This window comes from Castor canadensis, chromosome 17 (genome assembly GCF_047511655.1).
Source record: "Castor canadensis chromosome 17, mCasCan1.hap1v2, whole genome shotgun sequence".
In the NCBI taxonomy this organism is placed as follows: Eukaryota; Metazoa; Chordata; class Mammalia; order Rodentia; family Castoridae; genus Castor; species Castor canadensis.
The window spans coordinates 5,970,014-5,994,490 of NC_133402.1; the positions used below are offsets into that span (position 1 = coordinate 5,970,014).

At 43.2% G+C, this 24,477-nt stretch overlaps 1 protein-coding gene across 28 annotated transcripts in view; it reads left to right on the forward strand.

The window, feature by feature from the left end:
* Rbfox1 (RNA binding fox-1 homolog 1) overlaps positions 1-24,477 on the forward strand; it is a 1,956,039-nt gene that overhangs the window by 1,622,956 nt on the left and 308,606 nt on the right. The window lies entirely within an intron of this gene.

The following is a 24,477-nucleotide window of genomic DNA, read 5'->3' on the forward strand; positions in this document are numbered from 1 at the left end:
GTGATTGACCCAGGCCATTGTGGGAAGCAGGTGGCTTGTTGTTGTTTGTTGAAAATGACAATAAATTATATACCTCCTTTCTACTGAAAAGGACAATTAAATTTCCTTACTATATATTTCACCTTCATCCTTTTGGTTCCGCCCTCTACCGCTCTGTTTTAAAGTTCTAAAATACTCTAGCTCATTAACTAGATTTTCTGGAGAGGATACTGCTCAAATACTGCTTCTGTTTTTCTAAATGTTGCTGTTACCTTTTATTAACTGTAAGAACCGGGGCAAGTAGAGCCATTCAGAGATTGTTCCATATAATAACAACCAAACTCTCTATCATGGATGTATAGCTGTTGGTCAATTTATATGCTGTAATTAAATAAATCACCTGGAGAATGGCCTTAACAATATGGGAATTGTTCCATCTCTTCTGGCATACTCAGGTCTGTATGACAGCATTGCCACTTCTGAAAGTAGGACCTGGTGGTAAATTGGAAAGTAACAGGTCCTTTGCTTCTCTTGGGAACTTGGGGTGAAGGTCAGCAGTGGGAATTTCGTCAGACCTCCTGCTGCCCCATCCCATAAATAATTACGAGCAGATCGTGGGCTTCACTCTATGCTGATTGATGCTGAAATTGCTTTGAAAGTTCTCATAAGTTCCTGTTATAGATTAAGTGCCGGTGCAGGAAAAATAACGGCACCCACAGAAATGGGTGGATGTAATCAGGTTTAATGGACTCGAGAGCTTGTTGGGAATTAAATAACTATCGATTTGCTGGGATGTTGCTGTCATTACGAAATGCCACTCTGAACCTATTACCCCAGTGATAGATGAGAAGACGTGAGGGCCTGCTGAGAAATTGGGGAGGCCCTGTTTCTTCTTCCTCTGCAGAGAACTCCTATCTAGTTATTTTGGATGGAACATGTGATTTTACTTGCAAAGGTTAGCCTGATCCTACTTTGTTTTCCCAAGTGACGCCTCTGGAACTTGTGGCCCTGTAATAAGAAAGCAGTTTGGTAAGGAACCTCTAGATCAGTCAGCGAGAGATGCTTCATCTTCTCCCTATGCTGGCCTGTAGAACACTCTGGAAGGCTGTGCACAGAGAGGTACTGGCTTTGTTTCTGGTTTGCAGAGATGGTCCATGTGTTAATTACCTTTTTTGGCATAAACAAACTAAACTTGCTCCATTGCAATTGTGTTTGCAAGTGGAAGAAGAGCCACACAAATGGAGAGAAACCTACAACAGTCTCTGCACACCCACTTTTCAGCTGGTGCTTCTTAGGCCAGCTTGCTCACCCTTGACCTTGTGTATTTCCTCCCAACTCAAGAGGCAAGGCCCTTTCTGAGGAACTTAAGGTGCCGCTGTTACCTTCATAATGTCATCAGCAAGACAATAAGATGGCATAAGCGTGGACTCCTTCCCCTTTGACATAGGCTCCAGTCTTGGCATCTGGATAAGAAGAATCAAGCCATGTTCCATGGGATCTATTTACTTCTTTCTAATTTTCCTTTTGTCTGACCTGCTCATAAAGGAGATCAGTGTCATTCTTGGGTCCTACACCTGCCAATAGGACTTGTCTAAAACATGGACCAAGCTCACTCAATTCCAAATGATAAAATCAATGCAGTGGTTTTGTAAGTGATTAGCCTGGTTAGTCTTTGGGTCTGGTGAGCCCTTGGTTCTTCGTTGCAAGTTTGGAACTATATCCATCCTTCTAGTTATCTGCCTCCACACCTGAGACATCCATCCTACTATACCTGTGTCATGCAGGTATCACAGAGGATGGGTCAGAAGATGAATTGCCTGGGTGGAGAACAGTGTGAACAGCATCACCTCTGCCTCCAACAGACATTCATTAACTTAATTATCTATTCACTGCACATGTACTTTATGTCAGTCACCATGCTGGGCACAAAAATGGCGGTTACAACCACTGACCTGTGGGTGCACAGCCTACTGGGAGAAGCAGTAGATAAACCCTAAACTATAACACCATGATAAAGACAACAGGAGGAAATCGTTAATAATATTGAGGATCATTATATGATAGCCCCTGAACTTACCACTTAGATAGGTTATCTCAATTTATTTTCATAATAACCCTGATGAAGTTGGGTACTATTATTCTGCTGTCCCTTATCTATAATACTGAATTCCAAAAAACTCCCCAAATCAATTAAAGTTTGGCACCACATTTCATTCGGGAACAATGCTTGACCTGAAACGATGTGCAGCTATTTATAGTGTTTCTTTATCCCACTTACTGTGAATATTCATATATTTTTGCTGTGGGAATATTTATGTGTTTGATTTCAGGGTGGTGTTGTCTCAGACCTGACTGGGAGTTTTACATAATCAGTGTTTCCACTGAAATGCCTTTCTGAAAAAGAAAAACAAATGTGAATTAAAATTATAGGTTACTCCAGGCATCTCAAGTAAGGAACAATAGTCTTCCTTTATGACTCTCCTTTTGCATATGGAGGATCCAAAACTTGCACTTAGGAAATGAGCCCAAGGTTGTAAAGAACTCCAGTGGTCTAGCTGAGATTTGGACTGGAACTTCTGGACCAGAGTCTTCCCTCTTAACCACCAAACTACTATCCAGAGTGAATAATATATACAGGCATGCATGTAGAAATATAGAGCAGGGTGCTCCTTACAGTTGGAAAGGGAGTGGTTCCAAGGGAGGAGGTGGGATTGGAGCTGAGCTATGAAGCGTCAGAAGGAATTCAGCAGACAAGAAAGGAGAAAGATCTCCTTAGCAGAACAGAGAACTCAGGGGAATTCTTAACATTGGTTTAAGACATAAAGATAGGACTTAGATATCTCTCCCATCTTATTGGCTTTGTGCGATTTGACTGTATTTAAACTCCAATCCCCGAAGTGATGTAGGTCAAGAGTTGCTGGTAGGTCAAGACAAACGGGGCTCCCAAACTGTTAATCTCTGTGTGCCCCATGGAGGAATGGGCTGCATATTGTATGCCTGTAAATCCAGCAGGTAAATGCTCAATTTCCTGGATTTCAGTACCATTCACTCTCTACCTTTCTTTCTCTTGGAGATGGTAATTCCTCTGAGTGCTTAGTGTTTTGCAACTTAAACACTTAAAATGCTTATTACCGGATGTAGTGACTCATGCCTATCGGCCCAGCTACTTGGGAGGCAGAGACAAGGAGACTCATGGTTTGAGGCCAACCTGGTCAAAAAGTTATCAAGACCCTATCTCAACCAATCTGCTAGGTGTAAGGGTACGTTTTGTTATCCCAGCTATAGAGGCATTTGTGGGAAGATCAAGGTCCAAGGCCAGCCTCAAGCAAAAGCAAGATCCTATCTGAAAAATAACTAAAGCAAAATGTTCGGGGAGCATAGCTCAAGAAATACAGCATCTGTCTAGCAAATGCAAGGCCTTGAGTTCAGACCCCAGTACTGCAAAAATAATGTTATTAATGCCTCTCTACTATAGTCAATAGTGGTTTAGACTAACCCTGCACTCTACGTTTCAAAACAGAAATAAGCACCATTGAATCTGGCAAAGTATTTTATGAGAGACCTGAATCCACTTGTGCAGTGGCACTAGGAATGATTGAAGGGTTGATTTCTGCAATGGACCAAGAGGAACCCTCCCTATATAAAGGTCGAGAAACACATGGGGCTTTTGCAAATATTTGGATGGGCTTTTGGTTGAACTTAAAAAAAAGGAACTTGTTTTGTTTAGTTGCTGGAGGACCTATTTTCCGTGTTGATACTTCTGCCCTAAGACGTTACCCATGTGTTTGGAGTGACCGTAGATTGGGAAAGATATCAGAATGGATGCCTGATATAAATGCTGGTGGTGTCATTTGCTTCGAGGCTGCTCCATCTTCGTCACAGAGTGACTTTTCTGTACTGCCAACGAGGCCATGTCAACAGCAGACTAAATTAAACAGCCAGAGAGGTGGCAAAGAGAATTTGGAGTCAAACAGGTCCAGGTTGATATATTGACTCTGGCATTTAGTAAGCTTGTAGCCTTGAGCTTGTCAATTAACCTCACCAAGTCTCAGTTTTTCTCAGTGACAGGATGAAAACCTAGCTTGCAAACTTATTGTGTACTTTCAGTACAATTCATAATCTCTTCGTTCAGCCATTAGTGATTAAACACCTACTGTGTGCCAAGCTGAGAACTAGGAGTGGGTAATGAGGAGGAATCAAAGAAAACATGCCATCTATTCTTATTGGAAGCTTACATTATAATATATGGGAAAGGTCTGACATACATATGTACATATATATGTATATATATATATGTATACATATACATATATATATATACATATATATATTCATTCTTGGGAGAGAGAAGGAGAACATGGGTATTTATTTAGGACTCATCTGAAAGTGACAAAGATCTATATCATCTTGGTTGGAGGAAATAATAAAGCATCCAGATCCAGGCTGCTTCAGGCACAGTTGGATCCAGAGGCTCTGACAACCCAAGAGCTATACATCTCCACTTCACAGTGGCTGTGTCTACTTGGTCTTCCTTCCCGAGTACACCATCTCCAAGTGGTGGCAAAGATGGTTCTCCACATGTTCACCTCATCTTAGAAAGTCTCTTCCCCAAATGTTCCAGCAGAAATTCCAGGCAGCAGCCTGCTTAGCTGACGCTGTATCTACGCCCACCTCTGAACCAGTCACCTCCACCCTGCCCCTTTTAGAGCTGGAGGATAGAGTCAGCCCCACCTGAGCCAAATGGACTGTGGGTACAGGAAAAACAGGGTCCTGTTACCAAAATAATAAGTGCTCCATGAGCAAAATCCAGGTTGTCATTAGCAACCACAATAATATGGGAGCGATTGTAGACATCCAAACATCCCCTCAGTCTCCTCTACTGCACACTCCCCCATCCCCTGGGATGAAGGGACCCTGGTCACCATGGATCACACTCACCAGGAGTCTGTGCCATCGTTCCAGTCCATCGGCTTCCCCACACGTGACCAGATGGACCAAGGGCAGTGTCTCACTTATGTTGACAAAAGTCATGTCTCCTACCAGGGTGTATAGGGGTAAGGTCCCACTCATTTATAGCTGAGGACACCATCATCCAGGGGAGCAAATGAAATCTAGCAGGGACATCTGGAACCTCAGTAATCAAGGCAATTTGGGGTATCCCAAAACATGCAGCACTTCTCTTTATATTAGCAAAACATACATAAATATGTGAAGAAAGAAAACCTTCTAGTGATTTAGTTTGAAACAATGTGGACCCTCAACATTCCACAGCGCTTGGAGAAGTAAGTGACTTGTCTGTTTCTGTTTTTATAGAAATGCACTTTTTTAATTAAAAGATTAAAGGGGCACTGTTGGTGTCATCTGATTAGGATCAGTCCTATAAAAAGGACTTGTTTCTGTCACAGCCATCTGTCATTTTGATCATTTTAAAGGCATGCTATATCAGCAAGTAGGCTTTTTATAATACGTTGGCAAGGGTCAAGAAGGGTTGGAAGGTCCAGGGATTTCACGCCCTGCCTTGCTGCTTTGGTGAGTGGCAATTTGAGCCTGTGATGTGGAGAAAGAGCCCCTCCCCGTCCTTTTAAAAGTTGTTTTGGTTAAGTGCTTTACTTGGGTGATTTATGATGGAGATACTCACCTCTATTTGTGTTTCTCTCCTGTCTAAAGATAGACCTATCTCACACACACATCCCACCAGCCTGTGAGGAGCCAGTGAGCCCACTGAATTGACTGCTGAGCTTCCAAGGTTTGCAAAGACATTGAACTCCACGCTCAAAAGGACTTTTCCCATGGCGGCTGAGGTCATTGTCTTCAACAATGGCCAGTTTCTAGACTGAGCACTTGAGGATTGTGAACGTAGGGGGCAAATAGTCCATAAAGCTAATCCATTCATTAAAATGCTCATTTATTGATCATGGGTTCTACATTGCATTTCCTTCTAAGTTCTGGAGATCCTAAGGTGACTGGTGGGCAGTCTCTGTCCTCAGAAGTCATATATAGGGCCATGACAAGGCAACAGAATCAGTCATTGAAAACAGCTTGAAGGTAGGTTCTTGAATCTCTCTACTTTTTCCCACCATCTTACTCAATATGATGTCTTTAGCCTAGACAACGAGACATGTTTAGCTGCAATCCCAGGAAGGTGGTTGCTGTAGACTGGTTCTACATCCTTCTTGAGGGGAGGGTTTCTGGTATCTTCCAGTGAACAAAGGTTGTGAGTATGTTTTTTGTGTATGAGTATGTGTGTTTTTAAGTGATACTGCTGGTTAAACTCGGGGCTTCAGAGTTACTAGTTCGGTGGCTTTCTGCTTGAACCCAACATAGTCCTTTTGCTTTTAGTTTCTTTTTCACACAGGGTCTCAAACTTTTGTCCAGACTGGCTTTAGGCTGTGTTCCTCCTACTACCACCTTCCAAGTAACTGGGACCAGAGATGTGCACCACCATACAAAGGTCATGGATTGAGATGAGGTGTTGCTAACATTTTGCCAGGATTTGACTCAAATCCCAGTCATCCTGATTTTCACATCCTGGGATTATAGGCATGAACCACTGCACTCTGCTGTTTGTTTTGGAGGTGGGAAGATGTCAAGGACAGCTCTGGGTCTCCAGGGATAGCCAGTTCTGTGCCCCTCCTGCCTCCTAAACTTGTATCTGGCTCAGAGTAAAGCAAGGAGGTCAACACATCCCTACTGTAGGAGAAGGTGAACTCCTCAGCCTGTTCCTTCCTTCTGCTCTCTAATCTGCAGTGGTCTCTAGGGCTGGGAGGATTTGAGGATCAAGGATGCTGATAGTGTGTGTGTCAGCATTCTTAGAGTTCACAGCCTGAAGAGCTGTTTCTTTTTCCTTTTTTTTTTTTTTTTGTGGTACTGGGGTTTGAACTCAGGGTCTACACCCTGAGCCACTCCACCAGCCCTTTTTTGTGTTGGTTTTATTGAGATAGGATCTCTCAAACTATTTGTCCGTACTGGCTTAGAGCCACAATCCTCCTGATCTCTGCCTCCTGGGTAGCTAGGATTACAGGCGTGAGCCACTGGTGCCCAGCACTGTTTAGTTGATGAGGGAGCACAGTTAAGTAAAAGGAAAACAGACTTCATAGCAGTGGAAACTGACTGTGGCTGTAATGTGTTGACCTCTCTGGACTTCTATTTTCTCATCTTGGAAATGGGAGTAATGTCGATTATGCTCTGCCTCCCAAGGTCACTGTCAGGATTCAGAGTTCAAAAGTGATCATACCTAGGGCCTTTGCAGTACAGTTGCAGTGTCATTCAGAGGGTGACATGAAGCCTCAGGCTGGGTTTTTCATTCAGCTGATAGCAGTGAGCGTCTGGGCTCCTGTATGGTAAGTGCTTCACCCCTGTGAGGTGTCTCAGTTTAAAAGTGGGAGGACAGCCACCTCTGCATCAAAAGGGGGCCTTGGGGATTTGATAAGCAAGTCTCTTGATAAGCAAGGCACTGTATTTTCTGTGCCTGAAGATGCTGTAGTTGGGGGAATTGGGGGGGGTGCATAATTGCTTCTGTTCTCCCAGTCATGGCAGAGGCTCCTGGTGACCAAGACACGTGTTTTCAAAACAGATTTCAACCCAAATCTGTTAATGCAGTAGGATTCAGTCACAGTGTTGTGCAGGAGAGCCAGACATACTGCCATGGAGTTGGACATCCTTAGCTTATGGCCTGGGTGCTGTGAAGTCCACCGTCCTTCACTCTTGGGTGGCAAGATGCCCACCAACCCCTTCCCAATTGCATGGTATGAAACCTACCACTACCTCCTTCCGAAATGGATGGTGTACAACTCACCGCCACAAATGGATAGGATAGAGTCCACTGCCACCCCCTTCCCACTTGGGTGCATGAAACCCACCACACCCTTCCCAACTGGGTAGCGTGAAGCCCACTACCACTTCCCACTCAGTAAGCCATAGCAAGCTAGAGCTTCCAGAAAAAGGCCCATGAAGGTTCACAGGTCTCTGTCATCAAGGCCAAAACTTTTCCTTGTGCACTTGCTGCAGAGCATGCTGGAGCTGGGTGGCAGGAGGGGGAGGATTGATTTTGTAGTGGGAAGAAAGGCCCATCCCATCCCTTCCATGTGGCCTTGCACAGCCTTCTGGGGACACTCTTTGGGACCACCCACAGCCCTGTTCCATGCAGCTCCTGGCACACTGTGGGCGCTTAATAAATGTTAAATAATAAGAATAGCTCCCATCTGTCAGTGCCCGGTGGTAGGGAGGATGTGTGAGTGCCGACTGGCACTGGGCAGCTTGCAAGGGGTCTAGGGCAGGGAACTAGCAGCTCCAAGTCACTTGAGGTCCTGAGAGTTAAGACCATGACTGGCTCACAGTGCTGCAAGTGCACGGGCCCACACCAAACTCCAGGTCATCTGTGTTGGTCATAGGGAGCAGAGCCTCAGGGTTGGGTTTCTGATGAGGAGCTCGGTTTGGGAACGGTGTTGACCAACAATGCAGGCACTTTGTTGAGCTTTAAAAGGGGCAAAGAATCTGCCCTTGCTGCAGGCAGCACCATAAATTCATATGCCCATCATTTTCTTGGAAGAAAATTCCTACTGGGGCTTTTCACATTTAGTCACAACAACAGCAACAGCAGCTGCCTCTTTTCAGACACTTACTATGTACCAGTCTGCCTACGAGGTGTTTCACCTACAGTGTCTCAGAGCAGCACAGCAGGCTAGCAGGATGGTGAAGGGATGTGCATCAGAGAGAAGACCAGCTGGTTCATCTCCCATCTCCACCATTGAGGGCCTCCCCCTGTGTGACCTAGGCACCTCTTACTACCTATGTGACCTTGGACACAGCTCTTCCCTTCTGTGGCCAGTGTTCACCTTACTCAGTGGTTATTAAAGAAAGCAAAGCATATAATTGCACATAGAAATTCTTCAGCAAAGGTATTTGCAAGTTCATTCCCAAGAGCACTGCAAAACCATGGCAACCAACACCAACTCTATGACTTTATGACTTTAATGCAGGTTTAGTACACATGACTGACTGCAAGTACTCAATATGGGTCAACAGCTGGAGGACCCAAGTCTAACACAAGGCTGCTTGTGTTGGACTCAGCTGTGCCTCCTTGGGGAAGTTCCCAAACTACCTTGCCCTTCCCCTTTCTAATCTATAAAGGAGCCATATTAAAAGTGTCCAAGCCTGTTGTTTCTCAGGATTGAATAAATTAATCCTCAGAAAGCACTTACAAGTCAGGCTTGGTGGTGCACACCTGTAATCCCACCTACTGGGGAGGCTACAGGAGGAGGATCACATGTTCAAGACCAGCCCTGGCAAAGTTAGACTCTGTTTCAAAATTACACAAAACAAAAGTACTGCGAGTGTGACTCAGCTGGTGGACCTCTGCCTAGCATGCTCTTGAGGCCCTGGGTTCAATTCCCAGCACTTTCTAAATAACTAAATAAACAAACAATGCACTTAGAATAGTGGCTGGAATATTAGGGGCTCAAAAGAGGGTGGGTATAATTACTATATATTTTATATTATGTACTATCCATATGTGTGGTAATATGTAGTATATGTAACAGATAACCATGCATATATAAAATACAAATTATGTGATTATATAATAGTGTACATAGCTGGTACTTGGAGCCCATTCAGAGTGTGATTTTCATGGTCACTACATATAACATTTCATAAGGATAATCATATAACCATTATTATGCATAATATAAAATGATAATAATTGTTATTGGGTCTTCCGTCACTACTGCTATGGTCCCCTAGTCACTCCCATGAGCAATTTCCCTAAAATATTCCTTCTATGTTGAACTATCTGAAAAGATTTATTTTAAAAGAAAAGGAATCATCCCGGCATAGTGGTGTCACAGCCATTAATCCCAACCCTCAGGAGGTAGAGGCAGGAGGATCATGAGTTTGAGGCCAGCCTGAACTACACAGTGAGCCATGCCAGAAAAAAAATAGAAAAACAAGACATAGTAGCACTCAGGAGTTCAAGGCCTGCCTGCACCACAGAGCTAGACCCTGTCTAAAAAATAAATACATAAATTTAAGAAAAAAACCAGAAAGTAGGAAAAGGGAAGCTTGAAGCTTGGCAAAGTGAACTCATTTACCCTTTCAGTCTGGATGAGGGAGGTCATCCCATTTTCCTGGAGACCCTCAATTCTTTTTTTTTGTTGTTTTTTTGTGACATTCCCCGCCCCCCTGAAAGGGGAACTCAGTGTCTCATTCCTGTATGGTCTGTTCTGAGCAAGAGGCTAACACGATTTTATGCCACTGTCATTTCTGATCAGTTTTTCTCTCTGTGCCTATCAGCTGGCTGTCAGGAGGGCTTGTTCCCTGTGGAAACCTTGTTTCTTGGGGAGGGTTCATAACAGATGAGGGGCATTGGTAAAGGGCCCCGGGGGCAGGGGAGAGTTCTGCTGTGGTGCGGTCCCTGTGGCTTAGTTTACTAGAACTTTTGGTCATCAATGTCTAAACCTCTTGGAGATCCACCTTTTTTCCTTGAACACAAGTCAAGCAACATTATAGACACACATTCTCTGTCACACTTGTCAGTCACCGCAGGGCTGCAGACAGTTTGTAAGGGATGTCTTCCATTGTTATGGTGGTACCCTGTTACTCCTCCCTTCAACAGCTTAGCATTTGTTCTTGGTACAAAGGGTAAACACAGAGGTGCCTGCCCTCTGGAAAGGTTTTGACCAAAATGTGAAATTGACATGGAGTGACAAATGATCATATTACTAAGATGGGCTCCTCAGGGCTAAGCCCTGTATTTTGCTGGTAGAACTTTCTAGAAATATAGGCAGGGTCTCACAGGCTCTAATGAACAGGGTTTTGTTTCTCATCTGGTGTTTGACCAGACAGTTCCCATTGTGACTGAGCAAAGGGACATGGAGTTGCTTGCCAGAGGGTCTGAGATGGGTGTGGAAATCAGCAGATGCCAGATGAATTTGACTATCATTCAGTACACCAGTGATCAGCAGCTGAGTCTGATCCCCATCTCTGTGGTGAGATGCTGCATGTGACCAAGCCATCTGGGGACCGAGGCAAAGCCTTCACTGTGAGAGTGATGCAGAGCATATGGGATTCTTGCCTGTCTAAACAGTGGTGAGATCTGGGCTAGGGCTGCTAGCTCTGTGTAGAGTTCTTCTAGTGTTTGGTTGTAAGTCAGAGTCACATGGAGGAACACTGTGTACCTGTGTACTATTCCCTCCTGGAAAGGGATGGCACACATCTTGTGTTTCATGACATCTCTGCTTCCTGATTTCTCAACTCTCCCACATGCTAACATTGGTTCTAGAATCCCAAGCACAGGTGCAGCCCACCCCATTTTTTCTCCCAGAGGGTAGGATCTGCTCTGCCATCTTGGATAACACCCTGTATGGGTAAATTTCTAAGAAACCAAAGAGGATTCTTGAAGGTGTGAGCTTTTAAGATCACTTTGATTGAAAGAGCCAAACTCAATCCTGCCTAGCCTAAAAAAGTATACTAGGGTATATGTTGATATTTTTACTATATTTTGAAGTGTTACATGGAACATATCTGCACTTATAAGGGAGCAGAAGTCAAGCTAAGGACGAAACAGGAGGTAGAGGAGACCTAGGGATCTCAGGAGACAGAGTTGATGGACATCTTACCAGGTGAGTAGTTCTCAACCAGGGCTGAGTTTTGCACTGGAGGGGCATTTAGCAATGTCTAGATAACAGTTGTCACAGCTGGAGGGAGCTTGCTACTGGCATCCTACAATACCCAGGAGAGCTGGAATGGTGCAGCATTGTCCTGAATTATCTGGCTCAATGTATCAATCATGCCGTGGTTGGGAAATCCTGCTTTAAGCTTTGCACCACAGTGACTCAGTTCTAATGACTACCAGCCTCTGTGCGTTTCCATCCAATCTCCATGTCTTCGGCTGTGGATGTTGACTCAGTGGTAGAGCACTTGTCTACCATGTGTGAGGTCTTGGATTCAAGTCGTATGCATGGTAGACAGGGCCTCTAAAATAACAACAGCAACAACAATGAAATTTTCCCTTCCTCAGATGGGAGGTGCTGGACTCAAATTGTTGAGTGCCTTAATCTTTGGATTTGTAAACTGTGTCCTAGACCCCCAGGTACTGGGACCCCACTTGGAGTACTGCTGAGCAGAGGAAGGAAAAAGAAGAGAGTGTGATGAGTTTTGTGAGCCATTAAACACCCCAGGTCTATAGGGCTTAGTTAGCCTCCAGTGGACCCCACCCCCTGGCTGAGACGCAAGCCAGCCAGTGTTTGTCACATGGAACTCTGCTGGCAGGAAGGAACTCCCCCCTTTGGTGCTATACATAGCAAACCGTCAGTTGGTTTGCTTTTTGATATAAGCTTATCATCTTTTTCTTTGCAATAGAACATTCATTTAACAATTTTTGTTTACTTGTCTTACTATAAAATTAAAGAGGCATAATGTAAAATATGTTTGGGAAATCATCAGAAGAGCTCAAATAAACCTATGAGGATATATGTACATACTGTATATGCACACACATTCACCACCCAGACATAACTGCTGCGAGCTAGTGAATGTCTGTCAGGTCTTTTCCATTTTCTCATGCACATGTACATTTTCTTCCCCAAAAGTCCTCATACTGTAATTTTATATATAAAGATATGTATTACTTGTATCCAGGTTTCTTTCTTTCTTTTCCAGTACTGGTGATTGAATTCAGGGACTTGCACTTGTCACACATTCTGACAAGGGTTGGCTGCCAGATCTCATCCTAATACCACTGGCAGGCCCACTCTCTGCCTTCTTTCCCCAGTCTCTAAAGGGAAAATGTTTACTCTTAGGGCTTACAGAAATTAGGTGGAGGATTTAGTTTTTAAGAGAGAAAGCAAAGTCATTTAAATTGAAAACTGATCTTGTATCTTTACACTTGTGATTGGTTTGCAAGAGAAATGATTGGTCAGGAGTGATGACAGGAGACAGGACAGGCCTCTCCCACTTAGGAAATAGCCTGAACTTCTGAGCAGATTTTTAAATTTTTATTATTATTTTCCAGTGATAGAGTTTGAACTCAGAACCATGTATTTGATAGGCAGGTACTTTACCACTTCAACCATGCTCCTAGCCCTTTTTTGCATTAGTTACATTTTGGATAGGGTCTTAGGTTTCTCCTGTGACCAGCCTCAGACCATGACCCTCTTACCTAAGCCTCCCCTGTAGCTGGGATTACAAATGTGTACCACTATATCTAGCTTATTGAGATGAAGTCTTGCTAACTTTTTGCTCAGCTTGGCCTCCAGCCATTATCTTCTTAATCTCCACCCCCCCAAGTAACTGTGATTATAGGCATGAGTCACCAAACCTTGTCCAGGTTGGTTTTTGACCCAAGATCTGGCCTTAAAATGAGCATATACTTTTTTTGTTCTCTAAGAAGCAATTTGAATTCCAAGTATTAGAAGAGTTCCCATATTTTCATAATGGTTATGAGATTTTTCCCTTTCCTCAAAAGTAAGCCCAGCTGTCAGTGGCCCCATCTCTGAGCAGAAGTTATTTACCTTCTTGGTAGGAGCCAACTAATTGCCTCTCTAGTTAATACTCTTCCATTCCCATCTCTGTGTCTGACCCTCAAAATCAAAACAGTTGGGAAATTCATTGAGTGGTGTCTTGTTTTCCATGTGTGTCTATTCATTTTACAAATATTTGTTCAAGGTTCAGAATGTGCTAGGCACTATGGTTGCATGTATGAATAAGACCACTTATGTCCTGTTAGGGAAAAGCAGGCAAATAGACAGAAGATCACCAGGTGGTGGTAAACACTATGAAGGAAATAAAATAAGTCACATGACAGTGATGAGAGAGCTGTTTTAGATAGTTACAGGAGAAAATTGAGCTCAGATCTAATGGATGAGAAGGGGCCAGCTGTGTAAAGTCCAAGTACAGGTGAAAGATATCCAAGCATTAGATGGGCACATTTGGGAAGTAACAAGGATGGCCAGTATGACTGGGTCTGTAGGTAAACAGGGAGGACACAAACTCACAAAATTTAGGCAACTGAACTGTCATGAGCACATCCGATCTTCAGGGTTGTTGCAGGGAGTGGTTTTTCGGTCTAAGGCAGAAGATCCCTAGAGCAATCACGGAGGCGAACACCATGGCCTCATTTTACATTTTTAAGAGGGAGATAGACAGAGTATAAACAGATGGCAATTAAGTAGACATGGTGAGACAGAGGGAGGACCCATAATGTGCACCCAGGTGAAGTTACCAAGACCATGTTTTCCTTGATTAGCTAACACATGTCCACATCTCATCCCTTTGGTCGTCTTTGCTGAAGAAAGTCTGCACGGAAGAGAGGGACAGCTCTGAGGACATGGAGTTGCCATGACCATCACAATGCTATGGAAAAAGTTGGAGGAGGGGATTGCAGAAGTCTGTGTGTGAGGGTCGGGAAACTTGTGTTGCTTCAGAGAGTGAAGCATGTGTGTTTAATTGTTAATGACCCAAAAATGCAACCAAGGGCTACAAGCAAAACTGCTGGAGTAGTGGGACCAGTCTTGGGTGCTTTATTAAATCTTGATGTATTAGTGCTGGGAACAACATCTCGAGAGCCATGTGCTCACATCCTGGACTGTCCATCACAAGACAGTTCTGTCTTAGGGCTGGCTGGTTTTCCTTCTATTTTATTTTAGCAGAAGTAGGAAAGGCCTCTGGAGGTCAGAGCACTCCCTTTTGTGATTTGTGACAGTGGTGAATAACCTGGGAGTTTGGACTCAGATGGACCTGCATTCCTGAGCCAACCTAATTCATGATTAGCTTTGAGCTTGAACAGGTTCTTCTCCACTTCTGAACCTCAGCCTCCTCATGCTTAAAATTGAGGGAAACTTCTGTATGTCGAAGGGTAGTAGAAAAGATGATTATACAGTGACTGGTTAATTCATTCCTTTGATAATTCTTCAGACATGCACTAGGTACCTGCTACACCCAAAGCACAGTGTTGGACATCAGGAACACAGTGCTCAAGAAGTCAGATACGATGTCTTTTCAAATGGAATTTATGTTCTTATAGAGGGAAAAGAGGAAACCAATACTACACACCAATGCATAGATGGATTAATCACAGATAGAACTGAGTCCTATGAAGAAAATCACATAGGAGCAAAGGAAGAGTTAGGATTCTATGCTTCGCCCTAGAACCCACACCCTACCAAACCTCGGGGTTCTTCTTCCATGGGTTCACGCCTCCTCTTCTCTTAGTTTCCTGGGTTTATCTTAGAGACACCTGGTACTTCACTCTTCCAGGCCCTGAATACACATGTCCAAGGGGAGCAGCTTACTTACTGCAGAGCAGGGGATGTTTTCCCAGAGCCTTGGAGCCACCTGTTTCTGGGAACGCCATGGAAACACACATTCCATCACAAGATCGTCAGGCCCAGACAGGGAATTTTCAGCTGTCAGCAGCTGTCTTTTCTGATCCTCTACTGAGGAGATTCCAGTCCCCAGCATAGCCCACTATGCCCCTTGCTCTGGATGTTGGCCCTGCTGGCGGAAAAAGGGGCTCCTGCAGAATCATTTGTGGGCCTGTGCTTTCGAGTGGAGGTGGCTCAGATTTCCCCTTAAACTGTATGTCAAACTGTGAACAGATGGTTTTTCAACAGAGAGCTTTGTAATTTCCAGTTGATCATCAAAGTACCCTGTAGCAGAAACATGTTTAAGAATCTCTCCCCCAGAAACAAACATGACTTTGCTGCTTTGTGACTCTTAGGTGGAAAAAGTCTTTTGGCCTCTCCAAGAAGGTCAACTAGTTGCTGCTGTGAAATGTGTATCTTCACACATGTCCTCAAATAGGCCAGAATGAACTGGCCCTGTTCCCCCATCCCTCCAGGCCGGATGACAAGCAGGACTGAAAGTTGTAAATGCTATTCTCAGAAGTTGCATCACTGCATCCTGGATGGAGCAGTGTACATCCTGGGGTATGTAGCCCCTCCCTTCCACCAGCGAGTGTCAACTGAGAATGGAGACAGGTGGGGGATCTATTACTTTCAAATGTGGGCTCCTCTCTTCTGTCTGTCAGCCCTGTTGTTCCAGGGCAGTTTGGGTTCCAACCCAAAAGAAAAGTGAGATGGGAAAGGAATTATCAAGAAAGTGAAAAGATGTGGAATCTGTTTTAGAAAGTGTTTTCCTGTCCCTGTTTGCACAAACTGAGTGACATTTCTAAACTTGCCATGCAAGACTTCTGAAGGCCACACCCTGTTCCAGACCCAACCCAGATTGTCTATATATCAAATAACAAATCATACTGTCTTTGTATATGACTTCAATATGCAGTCTTAAAATTGCCTCATAATGGGACACCCAAACCATGTCTTAGACCACAGTTTTCTAAACTTCAGACACTAAAATGCTTTGTGGCACCAGAATTACCAGATAGTTAATATTTTACTTAAGTTGATTCAGTTTTTATAGCAAATATGAATTGATTCACACAAAGAAACTTTCCATCTCTAATTTAACTGGGCATCCACTATCACTAGGCAAAAATAAATGGTATGTACTAAAATATATATTGGTTACAGTAATGAGAATGACTACAATTAAAAAGTAGACAGTAACAAGTGTTAGTAAGTATGTGGAAAAAATGGAACCTGTATCTATTGTTGGTGAGAAAGAAAATTTGTTTAGGTAGTTTGGAAAATAGTTTTAGAGTTTCTCAAAAATTATATTTGCTCTATGATCCAGAAATTCTACTGGATGTATATACTTGAGAATTAAAAACATATGTCCACACAAAAATTTGTGCACAAATATTCATAGCAGCATTAGTCATAATACATAAATGATAGGAACAGTTTAAATGTCCAACAACTAATGAATGAATAAACAAAAAGTAACCTACCATGCAATGGGATATTATTTAGCATTTTAGTATAAGCTGTCACATGGGTGAATCTTGAAAATATTATGCTCCTTGAGATAAGGCAGACACCAAGGACCACAGAGCACATGATTGCAGTCATATGAAGTATTTAGAGTAAGTAAATTTGTAGGGCCACATGGTAGATTAGTGGTGGCTAAGAACTGAGAGATGAGGGAAGGGAAATGGCTATTTAATGGGTATGGGGTGATGAAAATGTTGTGGAATTTGATAGTGGTGATAATCAACTACTTTGGGAATGTATTTTTTACAAACTTTGAATTGTGCACATTAAAAGAGTGAAATTTTATAGAATGTGAATTATATCTCAATTTTAAAAAGTGACTTAAAAGCAAATTGATGCTCTCAGCTTCTCCCTATTACTTGTGTTTGATGAAATTCTTCCTGTGCCCAGAGCCTGTTCTCTCACAGGTAAAAAAGGGGAGATTAGAAAGTGTTAGGCCAAGTCATAGACCATAGACTGAATATTTCCAATTGAGTTTGTCCTTCAAGGATTCAGAAAAATGGAATGAACTTGAGTAGATAATTATTTTCTAAGACTTTCTGAAATTAGCTCCTCTATCACAAGAGAAATCGAACACCATTTCTTATTTTAAGTACTATTACTTATGCTAATACTTGGTACCAATGACTATTTGGAGAGAATGAGGATATTTTAGCTGGGGAAACAGAACGCTCTAGAAACAAGTTAGGTGCAAAATGGGTACCAGTAGCCACATGACTCTTTTTAAATCTCAGTTAATGAAAAACAGTATTAAAAATTCCTTTTTTAAGTGACACCACCTCCATGTCTCAAGTGTTGACTACTGGTCAGTGTGATACAAAATGTGTTTTTCATGGGTGAAAGCTCTATAGGACAGGTATGGAAAATTGAATTCATTATGTCACCATCCTGTGGCCTCTTTGAGCCCCTTGTGCTTTCCCTCATTATAGAAGATTTAAATGCTGAAAGATGAATTATGATGATAACAACAATAAAATTAATATTCAACCTCAGCACTCACTCTGTGCCGGGAAGTATACTAAACATTTAGCCTGTATTATCTCAGTTAATCCTCCCCCAGAAATCTAACAGATTGCTACTGTGATTATCCAAGCTTTGGGAATGAGAAAACTGAGCACCAGAGATGGTGCTTGCTCACCTTCCAGTGAATGGAATGCTGGATTTGCATCCGAGTCAGTTGACTGTCCCCTTCACTCTGCACAGCTCTTCTTTCTGGTACTTGAAGCCTCTGACCAAGACCAAATCCTGTCTCCTCAGCCTCACTCAGAATGCAGAATTCTTCTTTCATGATCTGTCAGCACTTTTAAAATTGCAACCTAATGACTATGTGTTTTCCCAAACAGTTTCAAGAAATAAGAAAGCAGAGTAAAACATGCGAGTCTGCCGTCTACAACCTCTCTCCACTCTCTGCTGCATTCGTGTGAGTCCCCAACGCTGTGCCTGTGAGGGTAACTGCACGGGCAGCTGTAGCCACGTGTACCCAGACACAGCTTACATGTTTCAAGTAAAGGGGTCTCGTTACCCATACTGTTCTGCTCCTTGTTTTTATTTATCTAATGTTATGCTTTGGCCCATTTCCCATGGCAGTACATGTAGATTTCCTTCCCCGCACCCCCATCATTCTTTATTTTGAGACAGGATTTTGCTGTGTAGCCAGCCTGCCTCCAAACTCGAGATCCTTCTGCCTCATACTCTCAGATGCTGAGATTCCCCTATCATTTTTTCTTTTTTTGGGTGGTACTGGGGTTGGAACTCCAGGCCTTGGGCTTGCTAAGCAGTTGCCCTTCCACTTGAGCTATACCTGCAGTCCACTCCTTTCTTTTTTGGGGGGGTGATGGTAGTGGGGCTTGAACTCAGGGCCCCACCAGCCCCCCTTGTTTTATTTGATGGTTTTTTTTGAGATTTTCCTGGTCAAATAGATTGAGGGTCTCACGAACTATTTCCCCAAGGCTAGCTTTGAACCATGATCGTCCTGATCTCTGCCTCCTGAGTAGCTAGTTTTGCAGTCATGAGCCACCAGCACCCGCCTCCACTCTCCTTCTTAACAGAATAAAATTCCATACATGGTCATACCATAATTTATTTAGCTGTCATCCTTTTTACAAATACTTAGTTTTTCTCTTACAAGCAGGCTACAAATGAACAAACTTGCACATCTGTGTCTGTGTACATGTGTGAACACACGTTTGAGTAGAATCCTAGGATTGGGTTTACTGCCTCTGAGGGTATTTACATTGTCTATTCTGATTGCCATTGTCAAAGTTCCCTTTATTAAGTGGCTTTGCCAATTCTTGCTCTCACAAAGAGGGTCTGGTAGACCACTGACTTTGTATCTTTGCCCAAACTGGACATTGTGAATCTATGAAATATTTGCTAATCTTCTGAGTGATAATTTCTTTTCCTTTCAACCCTTCAGGGTCATTTATATCTGCCTCCACCTGCTCTGCTCAGGCTTCTAGCTGCTGACAGCCAAAGGCATTCTGCCGGAGGCAAATCAGGTCAAGGCCAAAAAGCATATTTCCTTTCAGTGAGAAGGGGGTGTTTACTTGAGTAAATACAGCCTATGTAATATGGTTTATTTGTTTCAAAGGTGACAAAGAAAGTCTAAGAGACTCCTTCCAATGGGGCTGGGATTTTTCAACTCCAAGGCCCCAACATATTGATCCATGCGTTGCGATCAGTTGCAAGATCAATATGTTCATCACTATTGGGCATTCCTTTAATGCCAGGCACAATTCTAGGCCCAATAACCATAAATAAAATGCCCTGTTTTTAAGAGACTTAGTAGTAGATGGATAGTAGTTATAGACAGAAGAAATAGGAGACTGAAATGAGAGGAAAATGCCATGAAACAGAGCCCATAGTGGAGATAGTAGCTAGGTGATATCTTGCCGTGCAGTGGCACTGAAACATAGGGCAGGATTCAAGATGGTCCAGCATAAGACAGAGGTTCCAGGAAGCCTGGAGGGCTGAAGTCTGTTGAAAAAGGAGGAGAGTGGTAGGAAGAGATGGTGAGGTGCTGGCCTGGTGCCAGGTGAGGCAGAGCCCTTCATGGCATAGACATGACTTTGGATTTTATGGAGGTGGAGGAGAGGTCATTTGAAAGTTTTAAGCCAGAGAAGAGCACAAACTGGTTTCTTCTGGAAGCTCTGAGTTAACAACATTGGCAGATCTGAAGTTCATGAGTGCCTTGCTTCTTAAATAAGACAACTACATTAAAGCAGACCTCAAGGCTCCCTTCTAACAGGACCACTCTCCCATGTGTTCTGCCTAGCCTTCTGAGTGATGGAGATGCTGTGTTAGAGATAGGTGCCATGGACTTGTAATAGAGCCTAGCCTTCTGCCTGGGGCATCTGGGTCACAGTTTATCATCAAAGAATGGCACAAGCCTGCAACAGGCTTGGTACAGTGGAAAGAATGGAAAGCCCAAGACTTGGCTTCTCCAGTTTCTCTCCTGTCTTGGAATGCTGAGCCCTTCTGTACTCTACCTTTTCATATCTGCGTAAGAATTGAGCTCAGAAATCCAGGGACTGCCTTGGATTATTTTTCATGAAAGTAAATGTGTTTGCTCCAAATGGTGTCATGATCAGAGTTGGGGAAGGAAGTCCTGTGCTCATGGCATTGGAACCAACACTTAGATGCACAAGCATTTGGGTTTCTTTTGGTACACACATGGTTTGGAAGTCAATTGAGCAGGGTAGGTAGAGGGAAAGAGAGCATCTTTTGGTTAGCATCAGTCTAGTGGATAAAAATGACTCATAGTTATGGTCATTATATTACCAGTTTTCATTACAAATAAAAATTTAAATAGAGAAAAAATTCCACTGAATCAGTAACTCTGATGGAGTTTAACAGAGAACATGGTGGTCCCTGGTGAGTCAACTGCAGAGCAGGTCATTTGGTTTTCCCTATTCACTCTGGTCATACCTCTATGTCCTGCAAACCTCCTAACTATTACTGCTAGAGGGAATGGAATCCTTCCACTTCCATCTTCTTTCATATCCAACTAACTGCTCTTCCCCAAAAACTATGACCCTTACGGATGCAGTATGGACACATGCTGGTGAACTCTGAATCAGGTCTGGCACCTTGTTCTCACTGTGCATTGAACTTGGAGAAGTCCTGGTGTTGCAGGATGGTGCTTACTGCCCTGATCTGGAGATCTGACAAAGAAAACAGGCGATTAGAGATGCTTCTTAAGGCCAAGTGGTATTTTAACTGTTTTATTTTGAGAAAACTTTAGGGGAATTTTCCAGTGTAATTTCTCCCCTTGCTTCCCCTTCTCCTCTAAGCTTTCTACTCCATTCATGGTGGGAGATTTTCTCAGAATGAAATTGGCAAGCCCCCTCCTCCTTTATTCCTGGCAATCATAGCTGTAGGATTTGCTGTTGTAGCAAAACACATTTCATTTTTATTTTTACTGTCTATGTCTTAATAGCGAGGCCTGTCTTCATCGGCTTGAGAATCACATTATCTTGTATGTGGGCTAATAAATAGCATAGTTGGAGACCTCAACTCCAAACAGCCTTGTAGAAGTAAAACATTTAATAGGCTGTGCTTCAGTAGATAATTTACAAGACTTCCAATTCTTATTGATTAACTTTCATAACTCACTCCGGAAAATAAATTATGTATCTGTTGTCATCACATTGGATATGCACAAACTGTCCTGGGAGGGTTGATAAACCTTTTGAAGGATGTATAGCCAGTCCAGCACTCTCTACACATAAACCATAAGGGAGGAAGGGGATGGCATGAGCAAGTGGCAGTGCCATCAGAGCAAATAATTGCCAAATTAATAAGTAATTCCCTCACTAGCATCTATGTTTTCCCAAGGAAAAGTAACACTTCTTTTAAGGAATGTTTAATAGGACAGCAATGGCCAAGGTGACATAGTACAGTGATGTCATGAACTAGAGATCAATAGGGAGAAGTAAGGACATGTGTGCTTTTGCTGCCTTTACTAAAATAAGAGATAACCATGCTTTCTAAGGGTAGGACATGACACCGTTTTGCTCTTGACACCTATTTCTTTTTTCCCTGATGCTTAGGAATTCATATCTCCAAAGAAAAATTAAAAGTAGATTGTGGTTTTGAAATAAGAAATCTAGGGTTAGTCTTTGCTGCCTCTATCTTCCTTCAACCTTCATTTTCATGAGAATTACCAGATAAAAGATTATCATCTAAGGAAATACAGAAAAATGTGTGTACTAAACTTAGAGGCTGTGGGTCCAGTTCCGAGTCATCTGCATACATGCTGTGTCATCTGGTTTGAAGGTAAAACCAAAAGGAACGGCCACTGTTAGCCTTCTGTGTCCACAGCCTTAATCTATATTGTGACTCTTCACCAGTAATCTCAAGAATGCTGTGTTGAACCTCAAATTCAACCACTCTGTGTGAGCTACCTAGTCTTCCTATAGTTGGGCCAGCTAGGGAATGGAAAGATGGACAGAGCTTTCACTTCGCTGATGTTCTCATTTAATGCACCAGATAAATTCTGTGTATGCATGCCACCCACTACATAGTATGGTATGGTGCTACTTGTAACGAACCTGCTTGTTTTCTGGGTCAAGGTATCTGAGATTGACAGGTTAAACAAGGATCAGGGAATTGTTAGAAGGGAGTCACAATGTCAAATGTTGGTCTAACTATGGGCAGCTAACAACAGTGTCCCTGAGAAGATCAAATAGTGGCTCTGCTGCCCCCAAGATGGGGTGCTCAACTCATTGTGTGTGTGTGTGTGTGTGTGTGTGTTAGGGCGAGCCAGAGGTGTCCACGGAGGCACAATGTTAGCATGGATCGAGAATAGCTGCTGTGTGGGGAAGTGAGGTTTCAAGAGCCCATCCTTTCAGCTCAGTGAGGCCCATGGCATTGGCTCTCCCCATGAGCAGGAAGCCTCTCCTCCCTGCTGTTTGGAAAGCCTGAGTCCCTGGGATTGACTGTAATCTCTGGATAACACCATAGACAAGCTGCCAGTATCCGATACTCTAAGCTTCCTTTTCATCCTACCCATGCTGGCCAAGTCTCTTCTCACATTCCTTTCTTTTGGATGGTGCCATTAATTAGTTGTCCACATTCCAGCCTCACCTCCCTGAGATTGTATCCAGGTCACCTTGAAGTCTTTGAGTATATGTATTTTCATCCATGCCAAGGAAACCTCTGTTCCCACCTTCTGTGTGCATCCATTAAAAGAACGAACTGAAAGCAACCAGCCAAAGAAACCAGACTTGTGGCCAGATGGACATTTGTAGACTTCCCACCGGCTGGGGGTATTTAGACCACTGATGAAGAAGTTCACATGCCCAAGATTGAAAGTCTGTCTGCCCACCACCACCCTTCATCCTTAGTAGCCTTCTCTCCAAGTCTAGGTTCTTACACTGCACATGGCTGCTTTGATTTTGTGCAGGTTCTGGGCTCCAAAGACCCGTTTGTGTCACTGCACATTTTATAACTGTTCCATCTCACCGGGCCTGCCCGTAATAGCTGTGGAACTTCTTGGAGGAGGCTGAAATCGACTTAGCTTTGCATTAAGCAGATGTTTACTCTTGGGGAAGATTAAAACCATTTTGCATCAAAGAACGAGGCAGCCAGCACTTCGCCAAAGCCTGAAAAAATGGTTTCTTGTACTTCACTGAGGCTCACCTGGTCCTCAACATGACACCCTTCTCATCCTTGAAATGGTAGTTTCCAGGTTAGTCCAGGTAAGTCCAAGGGAGGCAGGTGGCAGAGATGAGAATATTTCCCTTGAAGCTGCTCCCAGCCCTGTTTCTACTTATAAAGATAACTGAAGCCACCAACACACATGGGATCCACCTTCATACACCAAATGGAGGTGGAAGACAAGAGAGAAGGATTCTGGAATTTGACTGTGCTGTGGTCTGGCCAATGTGTGAAAATCTAAAGAAGGTTAAGAAATGCTAGTAAAAGTATCAAAGCATACCCAGACTCTTCAGGCTGCATCAGAAGGTGTGTGTGTGTGTGTATGTGTGTGTGTGTGTGTGTGTGTGTGTGTTTTATAATACACAAATTAAGAGCCCGCAAGTGAGTATCAGGTGCAGCTAGAATTAATTTCTAACTCAGAGTCAGTAAGCCTCTCTGAACTTTCCTGATGTATTAAAAAAATAAAAAAAGATTAAGACCCACATGAAGCTTTTCCTGCGACTTCAGCAAGATGCCTTGTAAATCCTCAGTCCTGACATGAAGTTGAGGCCAGTTGGATGTGTGGGTAGTGGTGGTCACTGATGCCTGTAGGTTTTTGTTGTTGCTGCTATTTTTATTACTACAGGACTTTGGCAGAGAGAAACACAGGGCACTTCATAGTGTCTGGACTTGTGGTCTGGTGTGATATTGGGAAGAACCTTCAAACAAATATATCATGCTGTTCAGAGATCCTCTCTCCCATCTCAAGACCTATATGTTAGACTCAGTGATGGCTATAGTCAGAGGAGGTAAAACAAATCCAGTTCATTCTGTGCCATTATCAAAAGCAGCTAGTGAAATGACAGGCAGCAAGCACTTAGAATTCTGTTCAGCCCAGATTAAATTCTTAATAAGAGGTCACCCCTGCACACAGTAAAAATATAAAGACCAGGGGCTCTTTGAGGTCACT